Consider the following 7,616-nt stretch of genomic DNA (forward strand, 5'->3'; position numbering starts at 1 on the left):
CCGCATAGCTTTTAACTCATCCTCACAAGTAATGTTTACTTGCAGATTTACGTGCCTAGATACCAACTTGGACGCCGACAAAGACAATAACTCAAGGTGCTCCGAACCTGATCCTGATACGCTTGTTAAAAGTAAGACGTTGTAAATGTGAATAATCTGGTCACAGATCTGGTATATCAACCTAGATTTACTTTTCCTCCGGGGTAAAAGGCCTATTTATTTAGTGTTTCTCCCAAAACACTAAATAGCAACAAACCAAAACCAAATGCAAAGCATTTTCCTGATCACTTGTTTGCCACTGAATTTTCCTGATCCATAAAGGTCATTATGTACAATCAGTGAAAATTGAAGTCTTGTGAAGTGAAGATTTTGAGGTCATCTGTGACCCTGGGCCACAAAACCAGTCTTAAGTAGCACATGTATATTTGTAGCAATAGCCAAAAATATATTGTATGGGTCAAAATGATCGATTTTCCTTTTATGCCAAAACTCATTAGGATATCAAGTAAAGAATCAAGATCATGTTCCATGAAGATATTTTGTAAATTTCCTACCATAAATATGTTAAAACTTAATTTTTGATTAGTAATATGCATTGCTAAGGACTTCATTTGGACAACTTTAAAGGTGATTTTCTCAATATTTTGATTTTTTTTGCACCCTCAGATTCCAGATTTTCAAATAGTTGTATCTCGGCCAAATATTGTCCTATCCTAACAAACCATACATCAATGGAAAGCTATTTATTCAGCTTTCAGATGATGTATAAACCTCAATTTCGAAAATTTTCCTGATCACTTGTTTGCCACTAAATTTTCCTGATCCATAAAGGTCATTATGTACAATCAGTGAAAACTGATTTTGAGGTCATCTGTGACCCTGGGCCACAAAACCAGTCTTAAGTAGCACATGTATATTTGTAGCAATAGCCAAAAATATATTGTATGGGTCAAAATGATCGATTTTCCTTTTATGCCAAAACTCATTAGGATATTAAGTAAAGATCATGTTCCATGAAGATATTTTGTAAATTTCCTACCATAAATATGTTAAAACTTAATTTTTGATTAGTAATATGCATTGCTAAGGACTTCATTTGGACAACTTTAAAGGTGATTTTCTCAATATTTTGATTTTTTTTGCACCCTCAGATTCCAGATTTTCAAATAGTTGTATCTCTGCCAAATATTGTCCTATCCTAACAAACCAAACATCAATGGAAATTTCGAAAAATTGACCCTTATGACTGATTTTGTGATCCAGGGTCACATTGGATTTAATATTTAGCCATTTTTTTTAATGTTTTAGATTTATAGCCAGTGAGAATCTCTGAAAGTGTCACATATATTTGAAGACAAAAAAAATGTTTGTTTTAGGTGCTTATATGCATTTTGCAAGACTTTTTGGCCCATGGGTGAGGGGCCTTTTACTATGAGTGTGTCCTTTACATTTTAAACCATGACAGACTACCATTTCTTTTTACACAAATTATGTGTCTCCATTAATATTCGGTAGAAAGTAATTTATTTTTGGCTGTCGCTACATATTAATTTTTTAATATTTAGCTTTTGAATGATGTGATTAAACCAAACATCAATGGAAAGCTTATTTATTCAGCTTTCAGATGATGTATAAATCTCAATTTCGAAAAATTTACCCTTATGACTGATTTTGTGATCCAGGGTCACATTGGATTTAATATTTAGCCATTTTTTTAATGTTTTAGATTTATAGCCAGTGAGAATCTCTGGAAGTGTCACATATATTTGAAAACAAAAAAAAAATTTGTTTTAGGTGCTTATATGCATTTTGCAAGACTTTTTGGCTCATGGGTGAGGGGCCTTTTACTATGAGTGTGTCCTTTACATTTTAAACCATGACAGACTACCATTTCTTTTTACACAAATTATGTGTCTCCATTAATATTCAGTAGAAAGTCATTTATTTTTGGCTGTCGCTACATATTAATTTTTTAATATTTAGCTTTTGAATGATGTGATTTTGTATTAGTTGTTGATTTATTTCTTATTTTAACTAAAGTCAGCAATATGAATGTTGGATAATAACCATTTATAAGTCTGTTTTTGTCAACAATTAAGCTATTTGGTTGTGGTTCACTGAGAGGAATTGTTTGATTTGACATTTCACAGTCATTTACTGTGTTTTATCACCAGCAGAGGGCCAACTGAAAAGACTCTAATGAACTGCCTAACTCTAGACGGCATTTTTGGCCATCATAAATGCATAGCATTTTTACTTTTACTTTTAGTCATTTAGCAGACGCTTCTTTCCAAAGCGACTTACAGATAAGAAAAAGTAATTAAAACTAAAAGCTAAAACTCTATAAATACTATATATACACACATTTAAGAAAATAAAATAAATTAAATAAAAATGACAAATGCATACAACAACATTTCAAAACTAAACATTTAAATGAAAACAAAAAAATAAAGCTAAAAACAATTCACTAAGCTTCTTTTTTATTCGTTTAACAAAACTCAAATTGAATTCAGCTGGACACACTTTCCTGTTTATCACAACAAATGGCCAAGCAAAGCGCGCGACACTGACAAGGTATGCTATACAGTACGAGACCAAACGCGATTTCAGCACGTCTCCACAGTAAACAAAACAAGCGTTTCCTAGCAACGACAACTGCATTAAACACTGAGACAAGAAATAAATACACTTACAAGCTGCTTTTAACTTTTGCTGATTGACTGCTTCTCACAAAGAGTATTTCTTTACACTGTTTTGCTGGCGCTTGAACACACTTTCCTGTTTATCACAACAAATGGCCAAGCATAAATTTAATAAAATAAATTTTATTTTAATTTTATTTTTTCATAATTTTTTTACGCACCAGATGCACATAAGTCAATTCACGCGGCAATTATGCACAAAAAGGCTTTAAAATAGAACCATCTATTCAACGTTTTTCTGACAGATTAAATGTGGATTTATCCTAAAGTAAGATAAAAATGGATAGGCTACAGTGGATATAATTAGCTATCTAATGTACAGCTTATAACTTATCTCCATAACCAGATATTTTAGACAAGGCTCCAAGTAGTGAGTATAAAACCTAGTACAGTATGGATGGGTGTGTGTGTGTGTGTGTGTGTGTGTGGATCCATCGGGACGAGCCTCCTCTCGACCTCTGATAGGCGCAGCCGAGCGTCTCATCCGCCTTTTAGGAACCTTTGAGTTCACAGGGATTCAGCTCGGACGTGTCATGATTACAGACAACTGAAAGGACACTATTGATATACATGACTCTCTTCGGTTTTTGCCATACAAGGATAAATCTGCCGTGATAAAAAAAAAGTTTGACTAAAGTCGTTTGACTCCTTTTCGGTAAGTAGCCGCAACCTTTTTATTTAACCTGCTGCGATTGGATAAATGCATGACAGAGCACACCCTTTAAAATCTGAACAAATGTCCTGTTTTCAGCTCTAGAAGAGTGCTTTTTAGATGGTTTGGTGTAAAATGCATTTCATTCACTGCACCTCCCTGATCCAAACCACAGCAGAAAGATAGTAAACATGAGTAAATTACAGCGGCAGCTTGTTTGACAGCGTTGCGTCAAAACTAGAACGCTTGCATTATAGTCGATTAGACTGAAGAGCACGCTCGCGCTCAAAGCTTCTGATTATAATGAAGAGCTACGTTCTAAAAATGTTAGGAATTTTAACGAAAAAGAATATAAAAATTCTATAGAAAACATACTGAGATGACAGAACTGTTACCTTACCAATATAATACACGATAAAATCATACGTTTTAATACATATAGGCCTAATACGTTATTTTACTGTAAAATTTTGTAAAAATGTTTGTGAAATATAATTTATGGATTTTAACAATGCATTATGTATATTTTATTGGTAAAAATAATATTTCACCAATAATTTATTTATGGGGAATGAGGCATTTTACTATGTAAATTAGAGTGATTTATGTTGCCTTTTAGGTTCAGTTTGTTTATTGCATTATTTTAGTGTTGTATGATAGCTTGATGTGTCTTGTCTTTGTGTGGGTGCTCTGTATTTACATTATCATTGACTACTGTTGCTGAAGAGGCATTTTGATGAACTATAAATTATCACGTGGCCTTTTATTGTCCATTTGTCCTATATTTCAGTACGTTTACAGTGACAAACAGATTTAAATAGTTCAAATATGTTTTTATATTTACATTATATAGTTTAGTGACATATAGTACAATTAGGAACTGTGAAATATGCAGTCACCAAAAAAAGTTTTATTTTCCCTGTAAATTTGAATAGTTTACACTTTCAATGTAACCCCCCAGCGCTTTGGGTGTACAAAAATACACAATAAAGCGCTATATAAATGCATCATTCATTCATTCATACAAAGGGGTTGAAATTCAGCTTAATCTGTTCATGTCTTAAACATAGTGCCGACCAAATAAGCAAGTTATCTTCCATGCTCGTTAAATGTGTGTATTTTGATGTTCTGTCAAAAGCTAGTGGCAACCTGGCATTCATAAAAGGTCAGAAATGTCCCTCCCTGCCCTCAGTGTCATGCATTTGTACTGTATTATATGGAACTATTCAGCAACGAAGCGCTCTTACTTCCACTAGTGTGAATACATGCACAAAAATGGATCTATAATATTTAATATTAAAATATGCAGCAGGTGCATGAATACAGCAGTGCTTGTTTTTTTAGGAACAAGGCAGATTTTATTTGATATGGGTCAATTCCTTGCCTTGATGGAGCTTTGTGTGCTGCTTTGTGTTTGCCATGCTTGTAGGATTGGTCAATTCAGTGTGTACGTATGTATTGCTGCTTTCCATTTGTTCTCTGCATTTTCAATACAGTTCTACATTAAAATCTATAATACATAGGCAGCTTATTATACAGTATGTAATGCAAAAATGTTTTGTTTAACGTTTTTTTGGCTCACAGTCAATGCCTTGTTGACCAACCATGAGAACCTCGTCTTATCATTTCAATGACTTTTTTATGAAAGTGCCAGTCGTAGCCCAGACTGTTGTTTTTCTCCTTCTAGTGTCGATGCTTAATCTCATTTAGTGGTAATGCTCCTGCGTGGTGGTGGAGACGATAAATGATTCCATGCTCATTTCCTCAGTGAGATTTTTGTCAGTGCAAAAGATAGAGTGAAGTGCATTTTATCTGTAGTCTGTGTAGGGGGTGTGTGAATACAGACTCAACACAGGCAGCCAAGGACACAAGGGGAAGGAACACTGCGAAATATCGTCACCTAGCAGACAGTGAGATGAAATACATCGAGTTACTTATGAGCCAAGCTTCCTTTGATATCAGACAGGAGAAAACATTTCAACTGAGGTGGAAAGCCCTTTTCTTACTGGGAAAGCCCTGATGACATCCCAACGACCGAGATCATTTCAGACAATGCAAAGTGAAAGTACTGTAGTAAAGCAGACTGACTCGTGCTGTCATTCTCTTCACCTTCAAATTCAAGGATATCAGTATTATTCTATACATTAACATTAGTTGATGTGTTAGGTAACATGAACTGAAAATTAACAATACATTTTTTTATAGAATTAATTAATATAGGTGTAAATGTTAATTGAATCATATTTATTATTATTTTTTGTTCATATTGCTTCTACTAATAATACATGTTTTATGTTTAATTAATTAATTTTATAAATGCATAAATTTTAATCATTTATGCTTAACATTAGATTATAATGCTTGAAATAATATTATAATTTAAATGTTAAATATGTACGTAGTATATACTGTATGTAGATAATAACAATAACCGAGATTAATATATGATGTGAATGTGTTTTTCATTGTTAGTTCATGTTAACTATTGCATAATACATAATACAGCCTTATTGTAAAGTGTTACCAATATCGGTTTAAATTCATATAGTACATCTGTAAAGCAATTTTCAGTTTTGAATACACTAAAGCCTATAGTCTCGTTCAGTCAGGGGCAAAGGAAATGCATTGTCTCCTGCAAACATGCATAGGAAGAAAGGAATTATAGAGTGATGTGTGTCTAAAGCCCATCTGTAGACAGTCTGATTTTGTGGTGGGGCTGCAGTCTTGGTTGAAGGGACACGGTCAGAACAATGAACTCAAGAAGAAAATGTTTAAGAAATGGAAGGGTCCTCACCAGCATGAAAAATGCATTTGTCTTCATTTTTTAAAATCCCAGTGCCCACGCAATAAGATTTATCGTCCATTAGTTCTCCTGGGTTCACTTTATCTGGGTGGGGGTGGTGTAACTCAAGACAATCTCACAGGCTTATATGCTATTTTCTGTAAATATAAACTGAAGAAATTTGCATCATGAGATGTTAGCATAATACAAAGCAGTAAAGCTTAGTAAATATAAGATACAGACTGTAGTTGTAATTTGTAGATGTTCAGACATGTTTTGTTTTTTTAGAAAAGGGACAGAATTTGTTTATGATTACTTAAATGTGCAGCCTAATTAGCAAGCTTTATGTGCAAGACTTTACTGAAACATTTACAGCACTATAGTGACTGAAACAGAAAGAGAAACAAGACTGATAATGTCATTTTAGAGCTGTTATGCAAAATACACTATTATTATTATTATTATTATCAGCTTAATCACCGCTTAATAAAATTTTTTGTGACATACTGTATGTATGGGTCAATATATAATTTATATTTGTATTAAAAGTGCTTTATAATAAATGTTTTTTAAATCCCAGTGCCCACGCAATCAGATTTATCGTCCATTAGTTTTCCTGGGTTCACTTTATCTGGGTATATATGAGGAGTTCATTTGCAAAAAACAATAAACGGCCACTTTAAAAAAAATGAGCTGATTGCCGTGCCGGTTTTGTCCACTTTCAAGACATGGCGAGTTCACGTTTTACTGCAGAAGCCGACAGTCTATGCTATAGACAAGCACCCTTGTTGTTTTTGAACAGAAGCCGATAAGTCCATTTTAGCGAATCAGCACGCTATATTCAGGTCAGGTGACAAGGCTACTACTTTCACTTTGAAAAGACGTGCTAGCTGAGAGGAGTTTCGTCAAAACTGACTAAAAGTGATCGAGGATGGATAATTTCGACGAACTTGATGAACCTGTGATATCTTCTTCAGGGCGAAAAAGGAAAATAAAAGCTGAAACGTTTTCACGGAACCTTGCAAAAGCAGTGCGTTACAATGGTGAGGGAAAAGCTCCATGCATTTTGTGTAATCACATCCATACAGTTTATGATCACAACAACAACAACGTTTGTCAGGCATCAACACTGTCATCTGAGGAGATTACAAAGATTAAACCAGTGTTTTTTTTTTTTTTAACTCTAAAACATGAAATGTGGAGTTATCTGCTTTTGCCAAAAAAATGACTGGTGGAGTTATCTGCTTTTGCTATAAAACAAACTTTTAATATGTAAAAAAAAACATACTTTCAATGAACTTTAATTTTGTAAATTACCTTTATTTGTTTAAGTTATTATTACTTAAAGGAACACTCCACTATTTTTGAAAATAGGCTCATTTTCCAACTTCCCTAGAGTTAAACAGTTGAGTTTTACCGTTTTCGAATCCATTCAGCCGATCTCTGGGTCTGGCGGTAGCACTTTTAGCTGTAGCTT

At 33.7% G+C, this 7,616-nt stretch overlaps 1 protein-coding gene across 1 annotated transcript in view; it reads left to right on the plus strand.

Annotated features, from left to right (window-relative positions):
- The first annotated feature begins 3,227 nt into the window (after positions 1-3,227).
- lypd6 (LY6/PLAUR domain containing 6) overlaps positions 3,228-7,616 on the plus strand; it is a 29,591-nt gene continuing 25,202 nt past the window's right edge. The window contains exon 1 of the mRNA XM_016534411.1: positions 3,228-3,360. The gene's annotated coding sequence lies outside the window, so the exon portion shown is untranslated. The remainder of the gene's footprint in view (positions 3,361-7,616) is intronic.

This window comes from Sinocyclocheilus rhinocerous, unplaced genomic scaffold, assembly GCF_001515625.1.
Source record: "Sinocyclocheilus rhinocerous isolate Xijiao unplaced genomic scaffold, SAMN03320098_v1.1 scaffold3807, whole genome shotgun sequence".
NCBI lineage: Eukaryota > Metazoa > Chordata > Actinopteri > Cypriniformes > Cyprinidae > Sinocyclocheilus > Sinocyclocheilus rhinocerous.